At 41.0% G+C, this 13,840-nt stretch overlaps 38 non-coding genes and 22 pseudogenes across 38 annotated transcripts; all 60 read left to right on the top strand.

The window, feature by feature from the left end:
* The first annotated feature begins 87 nt into the window (after nt 1-87).
* LOC134886438 (5S ribosomal RNA) lies at nt 88-207 on the top strand. The gene has a single exon (XR_010170520.1). It is a non-coding gene; the product is annotated as a 5S ribosomal RNA (ribosomal RNA).
* Nucleotides 208-314: 107 nt separating this feature from the next.
* On the top strand, nt 315-433 carry LOC134893989 (5S ribosomal RNA; annotated as a pseudogene).
* Nucleotides 434-767: 334 nt separating this feature from the next.
* LOC135069126 (5S ribosomal RNA) lies at nt 768-886 on the top strand. The gene has a single exon (XR_010255315.1). It is a non-coding gene; the product is annotated as a 5S ribosomal RNA (ribosomal RNA).
* A 107-nt stretch (nt 887-993) lies between these two features.
* Nucleotides 994-1,112, top strand: LOC134900748 (5S ribosomal RNA). Its single transcript, XR_010174253.1, has one exon. It is a non-coding gene; the product is annotated as a 5S ribosomal RNA (ribosomal RNA).
* A 107-nt stretch (nt 1,113-1,219) lies between these two features.
* On the top strand, nt 1,220-1,338 carry LOC135058500 (5S ribosomal RNA). Its single transcript, XR_010244927.1, has one exon. It is a non-coding gene; the product is annotated as a 5S ribosomal RNA (ribosomal RNA).
* A 107-nt stretch (nt 1,339-1,445) lies between these two features.
* Nucleotides 1,446-1,564, top strand: LOC135059302 (5S ribosomal RNA). The gene has a single exon (XR_010245710.1). It is a non-coding gene; the product is annotated as a 5S ribosomal RNA (ribosomal RNA).
* Nucleotides 1,565-1,671: 107 nt separating this feature from the next.
* On the top strand, nt 1,672-1,790 carry LOC134884269 (5S ribosomal RNA). Its single transcript, XR_010168421.1, has one exon. It is a non-coding gene; the product is annotated as a 5S ribosomal RNA (ribosomal RNA).
* Nucleotides 1,791-1,897: 107 nt separating this feature from the next.
* On the top strand, nt 1,898-2,016 carry LOC134890436 (5S ribosomal RNA; annotated as a pseudogene).
* Nucleotides 2,017-2,123: 107 nt separating this feature from the next.
* LOC135070753 (5S ribosomal RNA) lies at nt 2,124-2,242 on the top strand. Its single transcript, XR_010256906.1, has one exon. It is a non-coding gene; the product is annotated as a 5S ribosomal RNA (ribosomal RNA).
* A 107-nt stretch (nt 2,243-2,349) lies between these two features.
* Nucleotides 2,350-2,468, top strand: LOC135059774 (5S ribosomal RNA). Its single transcript, XR_010246173.1, has one exon. It is a non-coding gene; the product is annotated as a 5S ribosomal RNA (ribosomal RNA).
* Nucleotides 2,469-2,575: 107 nt separating this feature from the next.
* On the top strand, nt 2,576-2,695 carry LOC134886437 (5S ribosomal RNA). Its single transcript, XR_010170519.1, has one exon. It is a non-coding gene; the product is annotated as a 5S ribosomal RNA (ribosomal RNA).
* A 107-nt stretch (nt 2,696-2,802) lies between these two features.
* LOC134893988 (5S ribosomal RNA) lies at nt 2,803-2,921 on the top strand (annotated as a pseudogene).
* A 107-nt stretch (nt 2,922-3,028) lies between these two features.
* On the top strand, nt 3,029-3,148 carry LOC134898224 (5S ribosomal RNA; annotated as a pseudogene).
* A 107-nt stretch (nt 3,149-3,255) lies between these two features.
* LOC134901468 (5S ribosomal RNA) lies at nt 3,256-3,374 on the top strand. The gene has a single exon (XR_010174959.1). It is a non-coding gene; the product is annotated as a 5S ribosomal RNA (ribosomal RNA).
* A 107-nt stretch (nt 3,375-3,481) lies between these two features.
* LOC134884268 (5S ribosomal RNA) lies at nt 3,482-3,600 on the top strand. The gene has a single exon (XR_010168420.1). It is a non-coding gene; the product is annotated as a 5S ribosomal RNA (ribosomal RNA).
* Nucleotides 3,601-3,707: 107 nt separating this feature from the next.
* On the top strand, nt 3,708-3,826 carry LOC135058499 (5S ribosomal RNA). The gene has a single exon (XR_010244926.1). It is a non-coding gene; the product is annotated as a 5S ribosomal RNA (ribosomal RNA).
* A 107-nt stretch (nt 3,827-3,933) lies between these two features.
* On the top strand, nt 3,934-4,052 carry LOC135070741 (5S ribosomal RNA). The gene has a single exon (XR_010256895.1). It is a non-coding gene; the product is annotated as a 5S ribosomal RNA (ribosomal RNA).
* Nucleotides 4,053-4,159: 107 nt separating this feature from the next.
* Nucleotides 4,160-4,278, top strand: LOC135058498 (5S ribosomal RNA). Its single transcript, XR_010244925.1, has one exon. It is a non-coding gene; the product is annotated as a 5S ribosomal RNA (ribosomal RNA).
* A 107-nt stretch (nt 4,279-4,385) lies between these two features.
* Nucleotides 4,386-4,504, top strand: LOC135064241 (5S ribosomal RNA). Its single transcript, XR_010250552.1, has one exon. It is a non-coding gene; the product is annotated as a 5S ribosomal RNA (ribosomal RNA).
* Nucleotides 4,505-4,611: 107 nt separating this feature from the next.
* LOC134892305 (5S ribosomal RNA) lies at nt 4,612-4,730 on the top strand (annotated as a pseudogene).
* A 107-nt stretch (nt 4,731-4,837) lies between these two features.
* Nucleotides 4,838-4,956, top strand: LOC134890435 (5S ribosomal RNA; annotated as a pseudogene).
* Nucleotides 4,957-5,063: 107 nt separating this feature from the next.
* On the top strand, nt 5,064-5,182 carry LOC135062775 (5S ribosomal RNA). The gene has a single exon (XR_010249119.1). It is a non-coding gene; the product is annotated as a 5S ribosomal RNA (ribosomal RNA).
* A 107-nt stretch (nt 5,183-5,289) lies between these two features.
* LOC135059773 (5S ribosomal RNA) lies at nt 5,290-5,408 on the top strand. The gene has a single exon (XR_010246172.1). It is a non-coding gene; the product is annotated as a 5S ribosomal RNA (ribosomal RNA).
* A 107-nt stretch (nt 5,409-5,515) lies between these two features.
* Nucleotides 5,516-5,635, top strand: LOC134886436 (5S ribosomal RNA). Its single transcript, XR_010170518.1, has one exon. It is a non-coding gene; the product is annotated as a 5S ribosomal RNA (ribosomal RNA).
* Nucleotides 5,636-5,742: 107 nt separating this feature from the next.
* Nucleotides 5,743-5,861, top strand: LOC134893987 (5S ribosomal RNA; annotated as a pseudogene).
* A 107-nt stretch (nt 5,862-5,968) lies between these two features.
* On the top strand, nt 5,969-6,088 carry LOC134898347 (5S ribosomal RNA; annotated as a pseudogene).
* A 107-nt stretch (nt 6,089-6,195) lies between these two features.
* Nucleotides 6,196-6,314, top strand: LOC135070730 (5S ribosomal RNA). Its single transcript, XR_010256882.1, has one exon. It is a non-coding gene; the product is annotated as a 5S ribosomal RNA (ribosomal RNA).
* Nucleotides 6,315-6,421: 107 nt separating this feature from the next.
* On the top strand, nt 6,422-6,540 carry LOC134884267 (5S ribosomal RNA). The gene has a single exon (XR_010168419.1). It is a non-coding gene; the product is annotated as a 5S ribosomal RNA (ribosomal RNA).
* Nucleotides 6,541-6,647: 107 nt separating this feature from the next.
* LOC135058497 (5S ribosomal RNA) lies at nt 6,648-6,766 on the top strand. The gene has a single exon (XR_010244924.1). It is a non-coding gene; the product is annotated as a 5S ribosomal RNA (ribosomal RNA).
* Nucleotides 6,767-6,873: 107 nt separating this feature from the next.
* On the top strand, nt 6,874-6,992 carry LOC135070718 (5S ribosomal RNA). Its single transcript, XR_010256871.1, has one exon. It is a non-coding gene; the product is annotated as a 5S ribosomal RNA (ribosomal RNA).
* A 107-nt stretch (nt 6,993-7,099) lies between these two features.
* On the top strand, nt 7,100-7,218 carry LOC135067948 (5S ribosomal RNA). The gene has a single exon (XR_010254156.1). It is a non-coding gene; the product is annotated as a 5S ribosomal RNA (ribosomal RNA).
* A 107-nt stretch (nt 7,219-7,325) lies between these two features.
* Nucleotides 7,326-7,444, top strand: LOC134888803 (5S ribosomal RNA; annotated as a pseudogene).
* A 107-nt stretch (nt 7,445-7,551) lies between these two features.
* Nucleotides 7,552-7,670, top strand: LOC135066813 (5S ribosomal RNA). Its single transcript, XR_010253052.1, has one exon. It is a non-coding gene; the product is annotated as a 5S ribosomal RNA (ribosomal RNA).
* A 107-nt stretch (nt 7,671-7,777) lies between these two features.
* LOC134888886 (5S ribosomal RNA) lies at nt 7,778-7,896 on the top strand (annotated as a pseudogene).
* Nucleotides 7,897-8,003: 107 nt separating this feature from the next.
* LOC135068911 (5S ribosomal RNA) lies at nt 8,004-8,122 on the top strand. The gene has a single exon (XR_010255102.1). It is a non-coding gene; the product is annotated as a 5S ribosomal RNA (ribosomal RNA).
* A 107-nt stretch (nt 8,123-8,229) lies between these two features.
* LOC135061762 (5S ribosomal RNA) lies at nt 8,230-8,348 on the top strand. The gene has a single exon (XR_010248134.1). It is a non-coding gene; the product is annotated as a 5S ribosomal RNA (ribosomal RNA).
* Nucleotides 8,349-8,455: 107 nt separating this feature from the next.
* Nucleotides 8,456-8,574, top strand: LOC134887824 (5S ribosomal RNA; annotated as a pseudogene).
* A 107-nt stretch (nt 8,575-8,681) lies between these two features.
* Nucleotides 8,682-8,800, top strand: LOC134892164 (5S ribosomal RNA; annotated as a pseudogene).
* Nucleotides 8,801-8,907: 107 nt separating this feature from the next.
* Nucleotides 8,908-9,026, top strand: LOC134895659 (5S ribosomal RNA; annotated as a pseudogene).
* A 107-nt stretch (nt 9,027-9,133) lies between these two features.
* On the top strand, nt 9,134-9,252 carry LOC134893443 (5S ribosomal RNA; annotated as a pseudogene).
* Nucleotides 9,253-9,359: 107 nt separating this feature from the next.
* On the top strand, nt 9,360-9,478 carry LOC135064756 (5S ribosomal RNA). The gene has a single exon (XR_010251057.1). It is a non-coding gene; the product is annotated as a 5S ribosomal RNA (ribosomal RNA).
* A 107-nt stretch (nt 9,479-9,585) lies between these two features.
* Nucleotides 9,586-9,704, top strand: LOC134892175 (5S ribosomal RNA; annotated as a pseudogene).
* A 107-nt stretch (nt 9,705-9,811) lies between these two features.
* Nucleotides 9,812-9,930, top strand: LOC134901768 (5S ribosomal RNA). The gene has a single exon (XR_010175249.1). It is a non-coding gene; the product is annotated as a 5S ribosomal RNA (ribosomal RNA).
* A 107-nt stretch (nt 9,931-10,037) lies between these two features.
* On the top strand, nt 10,038-10,156 carry LOC134886022 (5S ribosomal RNA). Its single transcript, XR_010170119.1, has one exon. It is a non-coding gene; the product is annotated as a 5S ribosomal RNA (ribosomal RNA).
* Nucleotides 10,157-10,263: 107 nt separating this feature from the next.
* On the top strand, nt 10,264-10,382 carry LOC134887367 (5S ribosomal RNA; annotated as a pseudogene).
* Nucleotides 10,383-10,489: 107 nt separating this feature from the next.
* LOC134892084 (5S ribosomal RNA) lies at nt 10,490-10,608 on the top strand (annotated as a pseudogene).
* Nucleotides 10,609-10,715: 107 nt separating this feature from the next.
* LOC134884265 (5S ribosomal RNA) lies at nt 10,716-10,834 on the top strand. Its single transcript, XR_010168417.1, has one exon. It is a non-coding gene; the product is annotated as a 5S ribosomal RNA (ribosomal RNA).
* A 107-nt stretch (nt 10,835-10,941) lies between these two features.
* Nucleotides 10,942-11,060, top strand: LOC134892163 (5S ribosomal RNA; annotated as a pseudogene).
* Nucleotides 11,061-11,167: 107 nt separating this feature from the next.
* On the top strand, nt 11,168-11,286 carry LOC134896293 (5S ribosomal RNA; annotated as a pseudogene).
* Nucleotides 11,287-11,393: 107 nt separating this feature from the next.
* LOC134893442 (5S ribosomal RNA) lies at nt 11,394-11,512 on the top strand (annotated as a pseudogene).
* Nucleotides 11,513-11,619: 107 nt separating this feature from the next.
* On the top strand, nt 11,620-11,738 carry LOC134885307 (5S ribosomal RNA). Its single transcript, XR_010169425.1, has one exon. It is a non-coding gene; the product is annotated as a 5S ribosomal RNA (ribosomal RNA).
* Nucleotides 11,739-11,845: 107 nt separating this feature from the next.
* LOC135070706 (5S ribosomal RNA) lies at nt 11,846-11,964 on the top strand. The gene has a single exon (XR_010256860.1). It is a non-coding gene; the product is annotated as a 5S ribosomal RNA (ribosomal RNA).
* Nucleotides 11,965-12,071: 107 nt separating this feature from the next.
* On the top strand, nt 12,072-12,190 carry LOC135071010 (5S ribosomal RNA). Its single transcript, XR_010257154.1, has one exon. It is a non-coding gene; the product is annotated as a 5S ribosomal RNA (ribosomal RNA).
* Nucleotides 12,191-12,297: 107 nt separating this feature from the next.
* On the top strand, nt 12,298-12,417 carry LOC134889277 (5S ribosomal RNA; annotated as a pseudogene).
* Nucleotides 12,418-12,524: 107 nt separating this feature from the next.
* Nucleotides 12,525-12,643, top strand: LOC135059772 (5S ribosomal RNA). The gene has a single exon (XR_010246171.1). It is a non-coding gene; the product is annotated as a 5S ribosomal RNA (ribosomal RNA).
* A 107-nt stretch (nt 12,644-12,750) lies between these two features.
* Nucleotides 12,751-12,869, top strand: LOC135070694 (5S ribosomal RNA). Its single transcript, XR_010256848.1, has one exon. It is a non-coding gene; the product is annotated as a 5S ribosomal RNA (ribosomal RNA).
* Nucleotides 12,870-12,976: 107 nt separating this feature from the next.
* On the top strand, nt 12,977-13,095 carry LOC135060480 (5S ribosomal RNA). The gene has a single exon (XR_010246873.1). It is a non-coding gene; the product is annotated as a 5S ribosomal RNA (ribosomal RNA).
* Nucleotides 13,096-13,202: 107 nt separating this feature from the next.
* Nucleotides 13,203-13,321, top strand: LOC135070682 (5S ribosomal RNA). Its single transcript, XR_010256837.1, has one exon. It is a non-coding gene; the product is annotated as a 5S ribosomal RNA (ribosomal RNA).
* Nucleotides 13,322-13,428: 107 nt separating this feature from the next.
* Nucleotides 13,429-13,547, top strand: LOC134891657 (5S ribosomal RNA; annotated as a pseudogene).
* A 107-nt stretch (nt 13,548-13,654) lies between these two features.
* LOC135058496 (5S ribosomal RNA) lies at nt 13,655-13,773 on the top strand. Its single transcript, XR_010244923.1, has one exon. It is a non-coding gene; the product is annotated as a 5S ribosomal RNA (ribosomal RNA).
* Nucleotides 13,774-13,840: the final 67 nt, after the last annotated feature.

Below are 13,840 nucleotides of genomic sequence, written 5' to 3'. Positions count from 1 at the left end.
TTCTGTTGATGCATTCCATTTTCAAACGTATTCATTTATGAACCAGTAGTTAGAAGTAGAAAAATACTAACAGAAACCATAAAGCTCTTCTACAGCCACACCACACTGGATATACCCAATCTCATCTGATCTTGGAAGCTAAGCAGTGTTGGGCCTGGTTAGTACTTGGATGGGAGGCCACCTGGGAATACATAGGTGCTGTAGATATTTTTATACTGCCAACACCGTTCTGTTGATGCATTCCATTTTAAAACGTATTCATTTATGAACCAGTAGTTAGAAGTAGAAAAGTTCAAACAGAAACCACAAAGCTCATCTACAGCCACACCACACTGGATATGCCCAATCTCATCTAATCTTGGAAGCTGAGCAGTGTTGGGCCTGGTTAGTACTTGGATGGGAGACCACCTGGAAATACAAGGTGCTGTAGATATTTTTATACTGCCAACACCGTTCTGTTGATGCATTCCATTTTCAAACGTATTAATTTATGAACCAGTAGTTAGAAGTAGAAAAGTTCTAACAGAAACTACAAAGCTCATCTACATCCAAAACCACACTGGATATGCCCAATCTCATCTGATTTTGGAAGCTAAGCAGTGTTGAGCCTGGTTAGGACTTGGATGGGAGATAACCTGGGAATACAAGGTGCTGTAGATATTTTTATACTGCCAACACCGTTCTGTTGATGCATTCCATTTTCAAACGTATTCATTTATGAATCAGTAGTTAAAAGTAGAAAAGTTCTAACAGAAACCACAAAGCTCATCTACAGCCACACCACACTGGATACGCCCAATATCATCTGATCTTGGAAGCTAAGCAGTGTTGGGCCTGGTTAGTACTTGGATGGGAGACCACCTGGGAATACAAGGTGCTGTAGATATTTTTATACTGCAAACACCGTTCTGTTGATGCATTCCATTTTTAAAAGTATTAATTTATGAACCAGTAGTTAGAAGTAGAAAAGTTCTAACAGAAACCACAAAGCTCATCTACAGCCACACCACATTGGATACGCCCAATCTCATCTGATCTTGGAAGCTAAGCAATGTTGGGCCTGGTTAGTACTTGGATGGGAGACCACCTGGGAATACAAGGTGCTGTAGATATTTTTATACTGCCAACACCGTTCTGTTGATGCATTCCATTTTCAAACGTATTCATTTATGAACCAGTAGTTAGAAATAGAAAAGTTCTAACAGAAACCACAAAGCTCATCTACAGCCATACCACACTGGATACGCCCAATCTCATCTGATCTTGGAAGCTAAGAAGTGTTGGGCCTGGTTAGTACTTGGATGGGAGACCACCTGGGAATACAAGGTGCTGTAGATATTTTTATACTGCCAACACCGTTCTGTTGATGCATTCCATTTTCAAACGTATTCATTTATGAACCAGTAGTTAGAAGTAGAAAAGTTCTAACAGAAACCATAAAGCTCATCTACAGCCACACCACACTGGATACGCTCAATCTCATCTGATCTTGGAAGCTAAGCAGTGTTGGGCCTGGTTAGTACTTGGATGGGAGACCACCTGGGAATACAAGGTGCTGTAGATATTTTTATACTGCCAACACCGTTCTGTTGATGCATTCCATTTTCAAACGTATTAATTTATGAACCAGTAGTTAGAAGTAGAAAAGTTCTAACAGAAACCACAAAGCTCATCTACAGCCACACCACATTGGATACGCCCAATCTCATCTGATCTTGGAAGCTAAGCAGTGTTGGGCCTGGTAATTACTTGGATGGGAGACCACCTGGGAATACAAGGTGCTGTAGATATTTTTAAACTGCCAAACCCGTTCTGTTGATGCATTCCATTTTCAAACGTATTCATTTATAAACCAGTAGTTAGAAGTAGAAAAGTTCTAACAGAAACCACAAAGCTCATCTACAGCCATACCACACAGGATATACCCAATCTCATCTGATCTTGGACGCTAAGAAGTGTTGGGCCTGGTTAGTACTTGGATGGGAGACTACCTGGGAATACAAGGTGCTGTAGATATTTTTATACTGCCAACACCGTTCTGTTGATGTATTCCATTTTCAAACGTATTCATTTATGAACCAGTAGTTAGAAGTAGAAAAGTTCTAACAGAAACCATAAAGCTCATCTACAGCCACACCACACTGGATACGCCCAATCTCATCTGATCTTGGAAGCTAAGCAGTGTTGGGCCTGGTTAGTACTTGGATGGGAGACCACCTGGGAATACAAGGTGCTGTAGATATTTTTATACTACCAACACCGTTCTGTTGATGCATTCCATTTTCAAACGTATTCATTTATGAACCAGTAGTTAGAAGTAGAAAAGTTCTAACAGAAACCTGAAAGTTCATCTACAGCAACACCACACTGGATACGCCCAATCTCATCTGATCTTGGAAGCTAAGCAGTGTTGGGCCTGGTTAGTACTTGGATGGGAGACCACCTGGGAATACAAGGTGCTGTAGATATTTTTATACTACCAACACCGTTCTGTTGATGCATTCCATTTTCAAACGTATTCATTTATGAACCAGTAGTTAGAAGTAGAAAAATACTAACAGAAACCATAAAGCTCTTCTACAGCCACACCACACTGGATATACCCAATCTCATCTGATCTTGGAAGCTAAGCAGTGTTGGGCCTGGTTAGTACTTGGATGGGAGGCCACCTGGGAATACATAGGTGCTGTAGATATTTTTATACTGCCCACACCGTTCTGTTGATGCATTCCATTTTAAAACGTATTCATTTATGAACCAGTAGTTAGAAGTAGAAAAGTTCAAACAGAAAGCACAAAGCTCATCTACAGCCACACCACACTGGATATGCCCAATCTCATCTAATCTTGGAAGCTGAGCAGTGTTGGGCCTGGTTAGTACTTGGATGGGAGACCACCTGGAAATACAAGGTGCTGTAGATATTTTTATACTGCCAACACCGTTCTGTTGATGCATTCCATTTTCAAACGTATTAATTTATGAACCAGTAGTTAGAAGTAGAAAAGTTCTAACAGAAACTACAAAGCTCATCTACATCCAAAACCACACTGGATATGCCCAATCTCATCTGATTTTGGAAGCTAAGCAGTGTTGAGCCTGGTTAGGACTTGGATGGGAGATCACCTGGGAATACAAGGTGCTGTAGATATTTTTATACTGCCAACACCGTTCTGTTGATGCATTCCATTTTCAAACGTATTCATTTATGAATCAGTAGTTAAAAGTAGAAAAGTTCTAACAGAAACCACAAAGCTCATCTACAGTCACACCACACTGGATACGCCCAATCTCATCTGATCTTGGAAGCTAAGCAGTGTTGGGCCTGGTTAGTACTTGGATGGGAGACCACCTGGGAATACAAGGTGCTGTAGATATTTTTATACTGCAAACACCGTTCTGTTGATGCATTCCATTTTCAAACGTATTAATTTATGAACCAGTAGTTAGAAGTAGAAAAGTTCTAACAGAAACCACAAAGCTCATCTACAGCCACACCACATTGGATACGCCCAATCTCATCTGATCTTGGAAGCTAAGCAGTGTTGGGCCTGGTAATTACTTGGATGGGAGACCACCTGGGAATACAAGGTGCTGTAGATATTTTTAAACTGCCAACACCGTTCTGTTGATGCATTCCATTTTCAAACGTATTCATTTATGAACCAGTAGTTAGAAGTAGAAAAGTTCTAACAGAAACCACAAAGCTCATCTACAGCCATACCACACTGGATACGCCCAATCTCATCTGATCTTGGAAGCTAAGAAGTGTTGGGCCTGGTTAGTACTTGGATGGGAGACCACCTGGGAATACAAGGTGCTGTAGATATTTTTATACTGCCAACACCGTTCTGTTGATACATTCCATTTTCAAACGTATTCATTTATGAACCAGTAGTTAGAAGTAGAAAAGTTCTAACAGAAACCACAAAGCTCATCTACAGCCACACCACACTGGATACGCCCAATCTCATCTGATCTTGGAAGCTAAGCAGTGTTGGGCCTGGTTAGTACTTGGATGGGAGACCACCTGGGAATACAAGGTGCTGTAGATATTTTTATACTGCCAACACCGTTCTGTTGATGCATTCCATTTTCAAACGTATTCATTTATGAACCAGTAGTTAGAAGTAGAAAAGTTCTAACAGAAACCCCAAAGCTCATCTACAGCCATACCACACTGGATACGCCCAATCTCATCTGATCTTGGAAGCTAAGAAGTGTTGGGCCTGGTTAGTACTTGGATGGGAGACCACCTGGGAATACAAGGTGCTGTAGATATTTTTATACTGCCAACACCGTTCTGTTGATGCATTCCATTTTCAAACGTATTCATTTATGAACCAGTAGTTAGAAGTAGAAAAGTTCTAACAGAAACCACAAAGCTCATCTACAGCCACACCACACTGGATACGCTCAATCTCATCTGATCTTGGAAGCTAAGCAGTGTTGGGCCTGGTTAGTACTTGGATGGGAGACCACCTGGGAATACAAGGTGTTGTAGATATTTTTATACTGCCAACACCGTTCTGTTGATGCATTCCATTTTCAAACGTATTAATTTATGAACCAGTAGTTAGAAGTAGAAAAGTTCTAACAGAAACCACAAAGCTCATCTACAGCCACACCACATTGGATACGCCCAATCTCATCTGATCTTGGAAGCTAAGCAGTGTTGGGCCTGGTAATTACTTGGATTGGAGACCACCTGGGAATACAAGGTGCTGTAGATATTTTTAAACTGCCAAACCCGTTCTGTTGATGCATTCCATTTTCAAACGTATTCATTTATAAACCAGTAGTTAGAAGTAGAAAAGTTCTAACAGAAACCACAAAGCTCATCTACAGCCATACCACACAGGATATACCCAATCTCATCTGATCTTGGACGCTAAGAAGTGTTGGGCCTGGTTAGTACTTGGATGGGAGACTACCTGGGAATACAAGGTGCTGTAGATATTTTTATACTGCCAACACCGTTCTGTTGATGTATTCCATTTTCAAACGTATTCATTTATGAACCAGTAGTTAGAAGTAGAAAAGTTCTAACAGAAACCATAAAGCTCATCTACAACCACACCACACTGGATACGCCCAATCTCATCTGATCTTGGAAGCTAAGCAGTGTTGGGCCTGGTTAGTACTTGGATGGGAGACCACCTGGGAATACAAGGTGCTGTAGATATTTTTATACTACCAACACCGTTCTGTTGATGCATTCCATTTTCAAACGTATTCATTTATGAACCAGTAGTTAGAAGTAGAAAAGTTCTAACAGAAACCTGAAAGTTCATCTACAGCAACACCACACTGGATACGCCCAATCTCATCTGATCTTGGAAGCTAAGCAGTGTTGGGCCTGGTTAGTACTTGGATGGGAGACCACCTGGGAATACAAGGTGCTGTAGATATTTTTATACTACCAACACCGTTCTGTTGATGCATTCCATTTTCAAACGTATTCATTTATGAACCAGTAGTTAGAAGTAGAAAAATACTAACAGAAACCATAAAGCTCTTCTACAGCCACACCACACTGGATATACCCAATCTCATCTGATCTTGGAAGCTAAGCAGTGTTGGGCCTGGTTAGTACTTGGATGGGAGGCCACCTGGGAATACATAGGTGCTGTAGATATTTTTATACTGCCAACACCGTTCTGTTGATGCATTCCATTTTAAAACGTATTCATTTATGAACCAGTAGTTAGAAGTAGAAAAGTTCAAACAGAAAGCACAAAGCTCATCTACAGCCACACCACACTGGATATGCCCAATCTCATCTAATCTTGGAAGCTGAGCAGTGTTGGGCCTGGTTAGTACTTGGATGGGAGACCACCTGGAAATACAAGGTGCTGTAGATATTTTTATACTGCCAACACCGTTCTGTTGATGCATTCCATTTTCAAACGTATTAATTTATGAACCAGTAGTTAGAAGTAGAAAAGTTCTAACAGAAACTACAAAGCTCATCTACATCCAAAACCACACTGGATATGCCCAATCTCATCTGATATTGGAAGCTAAGCAGTGTTGAGCCTGGTTAGGACTTGGATGGGAGATCACCTGGGAATACAAGGTGCTGTAGATATTTTTATACTGCCAACACCGTTCTGTTGATGCATTCCATTTTCAAACGTATTCATTTATGAATCAGTAGTTAAAAGTAGAAACGTTCTAACAGAAACCACAAAGCTCATCTACAGCCACACCACACTGGATACGCCCAATCTCATCTGATCTTGGAAGCTAAGCAGTGTTGGGCCTGGTTAGTACTTGGATGGGAGACCACCTGGGAATACAAGGTGCTGTAGATATTTTTATACTGCAAACACCGTTCTGTTGATGCATTCCATTTTCAAACGTATTAATTTATGAACCAGTAGTTAGAAGTAGAAAAGTTCTAACAGAAACCACAAAGCTCATCTACAGCCACACCACATTGGATACGCCCAATCTCATCTGATCTTGGAAGCTAAGCAGTGTTGGGCCTGGTAATTACTTGGATGGGAGACCACCTGGGAATACAAGGTGCTGTAGATATTTTTAAACTGCCAACACCATTCTGTTGATGCATTCCATTTTCAAACGTATTCATTTATGAACCAGTAGTTAGAAGTAGAAAAGTTCTAACAGAAACCACAAAGCTCATCTACAGCCATACCACACTGGATACGCCCAATCTCATCTGATCTTGGAAGCTAAGAAGTGTTGGGCCTGGTTAGTACTTGGATGGGAGACCACCTGGGAATACAAGGTGCTGTAGATATTTTTATACTGCCAACACCGTTCTGTTGATGCATTCCATTTTCAAACGTATTCATTTATGAACCAGTAGTTAGAAGTAGAAAAGTTCTAACAGAAACCACAAAGCTCATCTACAGCCACACCACACTGGATACGCCCAATCTCATCTGATCTTGGAAGCTAAGCAGTGTTGGGCCTGGTTAGTACTTGGATGGGAGACCACCTGGGAATACAAGGTGCTGTAGATATTTTTATACTGCCAACACCGTTCTGTTGATGCATTCCATTTTCAAATGTATTAATTTATGAACCAGTAGTTAGAAGTAGAAAAGTTCTAACAGAAACCGCAAAGCTCATCTACAGCCACACCACATTGGATACACCCAATCTCATCTGATCTTGGAAGCTAAGCAGTGTTGGGCCTGGTAATTACTTGGATGGGAGACCACCTGGGAATACAAGGTGCTGTAGATATTTTTAAACTGCCAAACCCGTTCTGTTGATGCATTCCATTTTCAAACGTATTCATTTATGAACCAGTAGTTAGAAGTAGAAAAGTTCTAACAGAAACCACAAAGCTCATCTACAGCCATACCACACAGGATATACCCAATCTCATCTGATCTTGGACGCTAAGAAGTGTTGGGCTTGGTTAGTACTTGGATGGGAGACCACCTGGGAATACAAGGTGCTGTAGATATTTTTATACTGCTAACACCGTTCTGTTGATGTATTCCATTTTCAAACGTATTCATTTATGAACCAGTAGTTAGAAGTAGAAAAGTTCTAACAGAAACCACATCGCTCATCTACAGCCACAGCACACTGGATACGCCCAATCTCATCTGATCTTGGAAGCTAAGCAGTGTTGGGCCTGGTTAGTACTTGGATGGGAGACCACCTGGGAATACAAGGTGCTGTAGATATTTTTATACTGCCAACACCGTTCTGTTGATGCATTCCATTTTCAAACGTATTAATTTATGAACCAGTAGTTAGAAGTAGAAAAGTTCTAACAGAAACCACAAAGCTCATCTACAGCCACATCACATTGGATACGCCCAATCTCATCTGATCTTGGAAGCTAAGCAGTGTTGGGCCTGGTAATTACTTGGATGGGAGACCACCTGGGAATACAAGGTGCTGTAGATATTTTTAAACTGCCAACACCGTTCTGTTGATGCATTCAATTTTCAAACTTATTCATTTATGAACCAGTAGTTAGAAGTAGAAAAGTTCTAACAGAAACCACAAAGCTCATCTACAGCCATACCACACTGGATACGCCCAATCTCATCTGATCTTGGAAGCTAAGAAGTGTTGGGCATGGTTAGTACTTGGATGGGAGACCACCTGGGAATACAAGGTGCTGTAGATATTTTTATACTGCCAACACCGTTCTGTTGATGCATTCCCTTTTCAAACGTATTCATTTATGAACCAGTAGTTAGAAGTAGAAAAGTTCTAACAGAAACCACAAAGCTCATCTACAGCCACACCACACTGGATACGCCCAATCTCATCTGATCTTGGAAGCTAAGCAGTGTTGGGCCTGGTTAGTACTTGGATGGGAGACCACCTGGGAATACAAGGTGCTGTATATATTTTTATACTGCCAACACCGTTCTGTTGATGCATTCCATTTTCAAACTTATTAATTTATGAACCAGTAGTTAGAAGTAGAAAAGTTCTAACAGAAACCACAAAGCTCATCTACAGCCACACCACATTGGATATGCCCAATCTCATCTGATCTTGGAAGCTAAGCAGTGTTGGGCCTGGTAATTACTTGGATGGGAGACCACCTGGGAATACAAGGTGCTGTAGATATTTTTAAACTGCCAAACCCGTTCTGTTAATGCATTCCATTTTCAAACGTATTCATTTATGAACCAGTAGTTAGAAGTAGAAAAGTTCTAACAGAAACCACAAAGCTCATCTACAGCCATACCACACAGGATATACCCAATCTCATCTGATCTTGGACGCTAAGAAGTGTTGAGCCTGGTTAGTACTTGGATGGGAGACCACCTGGGAATACAAGGTGCTGTAGATATTTTTATACTGCCAACACCGTTCTGTTGATGTATTCCATTTTCAAACGTATTCATTTATGAACCAGTAGTTAGAAGTAGAAAAGTTCAAACAGAAACCGCAAAGCTCATCTACAGCCGCACCACACTGGATACGCCCAATCTCATCTAATCTTGGAAGCTAAGCAGTGTTGAGCCTGGTTAGGACTTGGATGGGAGACCACCTGGGAATACAAGGTGCTGTAGATATTCTTATACTGCCAAACCCGTTCTGTTGATGCATTCCATTTTCAAATGTATTCATTTATGAACCAGTAGTTAGAAGTAGAAAAGTTCTAACAGAAACCACAAAGCTCATCTACAGCCATACCACACAGGATATACCCAATCTCATCTGATCTTGAACGCTAAGAAGTGTTGGGCCTGGTTAGTACTTGGATGGGAGACCACCTGGGAATACAAGGTGCTGTAAATATTTTTATACTGCCAACACCGTTCTGTTGATGTATTCCATTTTCAAACGTATTCATTTATGAACCAGTAGTTAGAAGTAGAAAAGTTCTAACAGAAACCACAAAGCTCATCTACAGCCACACCACACTGGATACGCCCAATCTCATCTGATCTTGGAAGCTAAGCAGTGTTGGTCCTGATTAGTACTTGGATGGGAGACCACCTGGGAATACAAGGTGCTGTAGATATTTTTATACTGCAAAACCCGTTCTGTTGATGCATTCCATTTTCAAATGTATTCATTTATGAACCAGTAGTTAGAAGTAGAAAAGTTCTAACAGAAACCACAAAGCTCATCTACAGCCATACCACACAGGATATACTCAATCTCATCTGATCTTGAACGCTAAGAAGTGTTGGGCCTGGTTAGTACTTGGATGGGAGACCACCTGGGAATACAAGGTGCTGTAAATATTTTTATACTGCCAACACCGTTCTGTTGATGTATTCCATTTTCAAACGTATTCATTTATGAACCAGTAGTTAGAAGTAGAAAAGTTCTAACAGAAAACACAAAGCTCATCTACAGCCACACCACACTGGATACGCCCAATCTCATCTGATCTTGGAAGCTAAGCAGTGTTGGGCCTGGTTAGTACTTGGATGGGAGACCACCTGGGAGTACAAGGTGCTGTAGATATTTTTATACTGCCAACACCGTTCTGTTGATGCATTCCATTTTCAAACGTATTAATTTATGAACCAGTAGTTAGAAGTAGAAAAGTTCTAACAGAAACCACAAAGCTCATCTACAGCCACACCACATTGGATACGCCCAATCTCATCTGATCTTGGAAGCTAAGCAGTGTTGGGCCTAGTAATTACTTGGATGGGAGACCACTTGGGAATACAAGGTGCTGTAGATATTTTTAAACTGCCAACACCGTTCTGTTGATGCATTCCATTTTCAAACGTATTCATTTATGAACCAGTAGTTAGAAGTAGAAAAGTTCTAACAGAAACCACAAAGCTCATCTTCCGCCATACCACACTGGATACGCCCAATCTCATCTGATCTTGGAAGCTAAGAAGTGTTGGGCCTGGTTAGTACTTGGATGGGAGACCACCTGGGAATACAAGGTGCTGTAGATATTTTTATACTGCCAACACCGTTCTGTTGATGCATTCCATTTTCAAACGTATTCATTTATGAACCAGTAGTTAGAAGTAGAAAAGTTCTAACAGAAACCACAAAGCTCATCTACAGCCACACCACACTGGATACGCCCAATCTCATCTGATCTTGGAAACTAAGCAGTGTTGGGCCTGGTAATTACTTGGATGGGAGACCACCTGGGAATACAAGGTGCTGTATATATTTTTATACTGCCAACACCGTTCTGTTGATGCATTCCATTTTCAAACGTATTAATTTATGAACCAGTAGTTAGAAGTAGAAAAGTTCTAACAGAAACCACAAAGCTCATCTACAGCCACACCACATTGGATACGCCCAATCTCATCTGATCTTGGAAGCTAAGCAGTGTTGGGCCTGGTAATTACTTGGATGGGAGACCACCTGGGAATACAAGGTGCTGTAGATATTTTTAAACTGCCAAACCCGTTCTGTTGATGCATTCCATTTTCAAACGTATTCATTTATGAACCAGTAGTTAGAAGTAGAAAAGTTCTAACAGAAACCACAAAGCTCATCTACAGCCATACCACACAGGATATACCCAATCTCATCTGATCTTGGACGCTAAGAAGTGTTGAGCCTGGTTAGTACTTGGATGGGAGACCACCTGGGAATACAAGGTGCTGTAGATATTTTTATACTGCCAACACCGTTCTGTTGATGTATTCCATTTTCAAACGTATTCATTTATGAACCAGTAGTTAGAAGTAGAAAAGTTCAAACAGAAACCACAAAGCTCATCTACAGCCACACCACACTGGATACGCCCAATCTCATCTAATCTTGGAAGCTCAGCAGTGTTGAGCCTGGTTAGGACTTGGATGGGAGACCACCTGGGAATACAAGGTGCTGTAGATATTTTTATACTGCCAAACCCGTTCTGTTGATGCATTCCATTTTCAAACGTATTCATTTATGAACCAGTAGTTAGAAGTAGAAAAGTTCTAACAGAAACCACAAAGCTCATCTACAGCCATACCACACAGGATATACCCAATCTCATCTGATCTTGAACGCTAAGAAGTGTTGGGCCTGGTTAGTACTTGGATGGGAGACCACCTGGGAATACAAGGTGCTGTAAATATTTTTATACTGCCAACACCGTTCTGTTGATGTATTCCATTTTCAAACGTATTCATTTATGAACCAGTAGTTAGAAGTAGAAAAGTTCTAACAGAAACCACAAAGCTCATCTACAGCCACACCACACTGGATACGCCCAATCTCATCTGATCGTGGAAGCTAAGCAGTGTTGGGCCTGGTTAGTACTTGGATGGGAGACCACCTGGGAATACAAGGTACTGTAGATATTTTTATACTGCCAACACCGTTCTGTTGATGCATTCCATTTTCAAACGTATTCATTTATGAACCAGTAGTTAGAAGTAGAAAAGTTCTAACAGAAACCACAAAGCTCATCTACAGCCACACCACACTGGATACGCCCAATCTCATCTGATCTTGGAAGCTAAGCAGTGTTGGGCCTGGTTAGTACTTGGATGGGAGACCACCTGGGAATACAAGGTGCTGTAGATATTTTTATACTGCCAACATCGTTCTGTTGATGCATTCCATTTTCAAACTTATTCATTTATGAACCAGTAGTTAGAAGTAGAAAAGTTCTAACAGAAACCATAAAGCTCCTCTACAGCCACACCACACTGGATACGCCCAATCTCATCTGTTCTTGGAAGCTAAGCAGTGTTGGGCCTGGTTAGTACTTGGATGGGAGACCACCTGGGAACACAAGGTGCTGTAGATATTTTTATACTGCCAACACCGTTCTGTTGATGCATTCCATTTTAAAACGTATTCATTTATGAACCAGTAGTTAGAAGTAGAAAAGTTCTAACAGAAACCACAAAGTTCATCTACAGCCACACCACACTGGATACGCCCAATCTCATCTGATCTTGGAAGCTAAGCAGTGTTGGGCCTGGTTAGTACTTGGATGGGAGATCACCTGGGAATACATAGGTGCAGTAGATATTTTTATACTACCAACACCGTTCTGTTGATGCATTCCATTTTAAAACATATTCATTTATGAACCAGTAGTTAGAAGTAGAAAAGTTCTAACAGAAACCGGAAAGTTCATCTACAGCAACACCACACTGGATACGCCCAATCTCATCTGATCTTGGAAGCTAAGCAGTGTTGGGCCTGGTTAGTACTTGGATGGGAGACCACCTGGGAATACAAGGTGCTGTAGATATTTTTATACTGCCAACACCGTTCTGATGATGCATTCCATTTTCAAGCGTATTCATTTATGAACCAGTAGTTAGAAGTAGAAAAGTTCTAACAGAAACTACAAAGCTCATCTACAGCCACACCACACTGGATACGCCCAATCTCATCTGATCTTGGAAGCTAAGCAGTGTTGGGCCTGGTTAGTACTTGGATGGGAGACCACCTGGGAATACAAGGTGCTGTAGATATTTTTATACTGCCAACACCGTTCTGTTGATAAATTCCATTTTCAAACGTATTCATTTATGAACCAGTAGTTAGAAGTAGAAAAGTTCTAACAGAAACCACAAAGCTCATCAACAGCCACACCACACTGGATACGCCCAATCTCATCTGATCTTGGAAGCTAAGCAGTGTTGGGCCTGGTTAGTACTTGGATGGGAGACCACCTGGGAATACAAGGTGCTGTAGATATGTTTATACTGCTAACACTGTTCTGTTGATGCATTCCATTTTCAAACTTATTCATTTATGAACCAGTAGTTAGAAGTAGAAAAGTTCTAACAGAAACCATAAAGCTCATCTACAGCCACACCACACTGGATACGCCCAATCTCATCTGATCTTGGAAGCTAAGCAGTGTTGGGCCTGGTTAGTACTTGGATGGGAGACCACCTGGGAATACAAGGTGCTGTAGATAATTTTATACTGCCAACACCGTTCTGTTGATGCATTCCATTTTAAAACGTATTCATTTATGAACCAGTAGTTAGAAGTAGAAAAGTTCTAACAGAAACAACAAAGCTCATCTACAGCCACACCACATTGGATACGCCCAATCTCATCTGATCTTGGAAGCTAAGCAGTGTTGGGCCTGGTAATTACTTGGATGGGAGACCACCTGGGATTACAAGGTGCTGTAGATATTTTTAAACTGCCAACACCGTTCTGTTGATGCATTCCATTTTCAAACGTATTCATTTATGAACCAGTAGTTAGAAGTAGAAAAGTTCTAACAGAAACCACAAAGCTCATCTACAGCCATACCACACTGGATACGCCCAATCTCATCTGATCTTGGAAGCTAAGAAGTGTTGGGCCTGGTTAGTACTTGGATGGGAGACCACCTGGGAATACAAGGTGCTGTAGATATTTTTATACTGCCAACACCGTTCTGTTGATGCATTCCATTTTCAAACGTATTCATTTATGAACCAGT

Source organism: Pseudophryne corroboree, chromosome 3, assembly GCF_028390025.1.
Source record: "Pseudophryne corroboree isolate aPseCor3 chromosome 3, aPseCor3.hap2, whole genome shotgun sequence".
In the NCBI taxonomy this organism is placed as follows: domain Eukaryota; kingdom Metazoa; phylum Chordata; class Amphibia; order Anura; family Myobatrachidae; genus Pseudophryne; species Pseudophryne corroboree.
Note: the sequence above shows the minus strand (reverse complement) of the source record. Positions and strands in the feature narration are given on the sequence as shown.